This window comes from Carlito syrichta, unplaced genomic scaffold (assembly GCF_000164805.1).
Source record: "Carlito syrichta isolate Samal-C Ts95f unplaced genomic scaffold, Tarsius_syrichta-2.0.1 Scaffold302421, whole genome shotgun sequence".
Lineage (NCBI taxonomy): Eukaryota > Metazoa > Chordata > Mammalia > Primates > Tarsiidae > Carlito > Carlito syrichta.
Window position 1 is genome coordinate 87,621 of NW_007246517.1, and position 4,381 is coordinate 92,001.

Consider the following 4,381-nt stretch of genomic DNA (forward strand, 5'->3'; position numbering starts at 1 on the left):
AGCTCTGCATAGAGGTATGGGATTATAGAACTGGCTGTTCATGCTGAAACCATGCAAAACAAGGTTAAAAATCAATGGGAAATATTACCATTGTTCAGTAACTTAATTTTATTGTTAAAAGAGTAAAAGTTAACCGGGCTCAGTGGCTCAGCCTGTAATCCCGCGCCTTTGGTGAGTGGATTGCCTGAGCCCGTGGGTTGAAGACCCGCCTGGGCAGGCGAGACCTCATCTCTACAATAAATCAAAAAAAAATTAGCCGGGCATGGTAGCACGCGCCTGTAGTTCCAGCTACTTGGAAGGCTGAGGCAGAAGGATCGCTGGAGCCCAGCAGGTCGAGGCTGCGGTGGCTGGGAGCGGCCACTGCACTCCAGTCTGGGTGACAGAGTGAGACTCCAACTCAAAAAAATAAAATAAAATAAAATAAAAAAGAGTAAAAGCTGTCTTATTGTCAATTATAAATGAAAATGGGAAAAGAGGAGTATAAATAAATAAATATAACTATTTAGTATACATGAGAAACATTAAGAATTAAAGTACAGTTAACTTTTGAGCAGGTTAGAACTGTGTGAGTCTACTTATATGTGAATTTTCCTGTCTCTGCCACCCAAGACAGCACAACCAACCCCTCCTCTTTCTCCTCCTCCTCAGCCTACTCAATGTGAATACAACAAAGATGAAGACCCTTATGGTGAGCTTGTTCCACTTAGTGAATAGTAAATATATTTTCTTTTCCTATGGTTTTCTGAACATTTTCTTTTCTCTAGCTTACTTTATTATAAGAATAGAGTACTAACACATATAACATACAAAATATGTATTAATCAATTGGTTATATTATCAGTAAGGCTTCTGATCAACAGTAGGCCATTGGTAGTTAAGTTTTGGGGGAGTCAAAAGTTATATGCAAATTCATGGGGGTCAGCACTTCTAACCTCCACATTGTTCAAGGGTTAACTCTTCATCATTTATTTTTGGTAAAATATGTACGAGCAGTTTTAATAGTGTTTGTCTTGTATAATTTACAATAAGTTGTGAACATTTCTTCTATGCATGGACACATGTCACACTCCTAAGTCTTGCTAAGCTTTCAACATTTTATCATTTGAACTTTCAATATCATTAAATATCGCAGAGTTTCTTTAATGTGAAGTTGTTTGCTGGTACCACTTCCTCTGGGGCATCTCCATCCTTTTTCCAACCATTTCCCCATTTTTGTTAAGTTCACCTTTACAAAATTGCTCTGGAGTCTCTCAAAATGAAACCATGTGCAAAGTACTGATTATTCATGTATCCTCCTCCAAAGTTATATGTTAAAATCCTAGACCCCAACGTATGGTATTACTAATTAGGACCTCAGAGTGGAGCCCTCATGAATGGAATTAGTGCCCTTATAAAAGGGGTCCCAGAGAGCTCTCTTATCCTCTTGTCGGCATGTGAGGAAATAAGAAGTCAGCCATTTGCAACCTGGAAGTAAGCTCTCTTCAGAACCCTGGCATACTGGTACTTTGATCTCAGACTTCCAGCCTCCAGAACTGTGAGAAACACATTTCTGATGTTTGTAAGCCACCCTATGATATTCTGGTATAGCAGTCTGAACTAAGACACTGTGCAAACAAAATCATGATCAGATATTTCTTTTTTTTTTTTTTTGAGTTGGAGTCTCACTCTGTCGCCCAGACTGGAGTGCAGTGGCCACTCCTGGCCACCGCAGCCTCGACCTGCTGGGCTCCGGCGATCCTTCTGCCTCAGCCTTCCAAGTCAGATATTTCTTTCATAATTCCATTTACATTAGATTGGACTTTCACTTTTGGTGCTATCACTTTTCATTTCTTTTGCTGCATTTTCATCTTTATTGGCCAATTCCTCCTTTCAATGATCCATTTTTGTAAAATGTCACGTGGATTTACCATTGGGATACAAGAGGCAACACAACTATATGCTTTACTGTTTGTGAAGGAACTGAATAACAGATGTGCAGTGACCAATCACTGGCAGACTTTAAAAAGTGGTGTGATTGGTCATTGATTATGATGCATATCTGTTATTTACGTAGTGATTTGTAGACTGAAGAAGAGGTGTGAAGTTTATACTTTATACAATTATTCACAGTTTTTTATTTTAAAGATGTGGGATACAATTCAGGGTTAGGTATACAAATGTTCATTATGCAGATACCTTTGCTGATGAGGTGTGTCCCTCCCTCTCCTGGCAGTTTCTCTCAGCTGCCAATCCCACCCCCTTTCCTTTGGCAGTTTCCCACTACTGCCAATCCCTTTCTTATAGTATTATGATAATCATTCAAGGTCTGCTTATGAGTGAGAACATATGGCACTCTGTTCTTTGTTTCTGTGATAGATCAGTGAATTACTCACATTTAATACAATGTGATAACTAAAATTTGAGCCATTTTTTGAGGGGGGAGGCTGGTGTCATTTGACTTAGGTTTGGTAACTGAAGTTTGTACCAATATCATGCAAAGTGAGAACTCCCTGAATAAAATAGTGATATCTTTTCTATAGGAGATGAAAGTAAAGCCAGAAAGGAGAATTTTTTTTTACTTGTGATGAAATTCACATAACAGTAATTAAATCATTTTAAAGTATACAATTTAGTGTCACCTACTGTATTCACAATGTATTCACCAACTCTCTCTATTTTTAGAACTTTTTCATTAACTTAGAAAAGCACCTTATACCCATTAATTAATCATTCCCCATTTTCCCCTCCCCTAGCTCTTTGTAACTACCAATCTGTTTTCTTTCTGCTTGGATTTGCCTATTCTGGACATATCACATAAAATGAATCATACAATATGTGATCTTTGTGTCTTGTTTCTTTCACTGAGCATGATATGTTTATGGTTCACCTAAGTTGTAGCATGTATAAGTATTTCATTGATTTTTATGGCCAAATAATATACCATTGTGTAGATATACCTTCATGTGTTCTTTCATTCATCTATGAATATTTGGATGTTTCCACCTTGTGGCTATTTGCACCTTTTATATAATGCTGCTATAAATATTTGTGAATAAGTTTCTATGTGGACATATATGTTTTCATGTCTCTTGCAGTGGAATTGATGAGTCATGTAGTAATCCTGGGTTTACTAAGGAACTGTTTTGCACATATTTTGTCTGTATACATAAGTATGTATAATTTTTTTAGGTGGAATGGCCGAGTCTTAGGGTTTGTATATACTCAGCTTAAGTACGAGATTCTACTAGTACTAGAACTATTTAGAACTAGATTATGCTAGTTTTTCAAAGCAGTTTTATCAATTTACATTTCAGTAGTGGCATAGAAAAGTTCCTGTTGCTCCACACCCTTATCAACTCTTGGTATTTTCAGGCTTTTCAATTTTAGCAATTTTGAATAGGCATATTGTGGTATATTGTGATTTGACTTTGCATTTCTCTGATTGCTAATGAGGTTGAACACCTGCATATGATAATCTTCTATTTGGATATCCTTTTGTGAAGGACCTAGTCAAGTCTCTTCTCATTTTTCTGTTGAATTATCTGGGCTTAAAAAAAAACTAATTTATGGGAATTCTTTACACATTTTTGATATGTGTCCTTTATTGCTTATATATATATATATATAATAAATATTTTCTCTAACTCTGTTTCTTGCCTTTTCTCTTCTAAATAGTGTCTTTAATGAAATAAAGTTTCTTATTTTAATGTCTTTTTAAGTCATCCATCGTTTTCTTTATGGTAGTGCTTTTTGTGTCTTAAGAAGTTTTTGTCTTCCTTTAAACTCATGAAGATATTTCCTATACTGCCTTTTAAAAGCTTAATTGTTTTTTCTTTCAGATTTAGGTCTGTAATCCACCTTGAATTAATGTTAGTGTATAATCTGAGATACAGAGATTAAGATTAGTTTTTCTGTCTGGATCTTCATTTGACTCCGAAGACCCCTTTTTTCTTCACCACATTGCAGTGCCACCTTTGCAATAAAGCAAAGGTTCATATATGAGGAGGGATCCCCCTCCCCCCCAAAAATCCCCAGAATTATCTTTCAGAGGGCAGGTCCCTTGTATTATAGGCTTCCCCTGCTGGGTAAATGTTCTAGGAACCCATTAGCATCAGTGTACCAGCTAGTGTTGTTGTGAGAGGCTGCATCCGGCTTCAGTAAATTTTTTATGGAGATTCTTTCAGTGTGTTTGTCCATTTCATGAAGGGTGATTTACAAGTGCACCTGCCCACACTGCACTGAGTATTTAGCAGTTTTGAACCCCAAACGGCATGACCCCTGTGCCCTACTCTCCCTCTTCGCCTGATCTCGCCACAAGTGACTTTTTTTGTTTGTTTCCATGGATGAAAAATGTCCTTAAAGGGAAACATTTTGCCAATGTGGACGAATTGAGACAAAAATG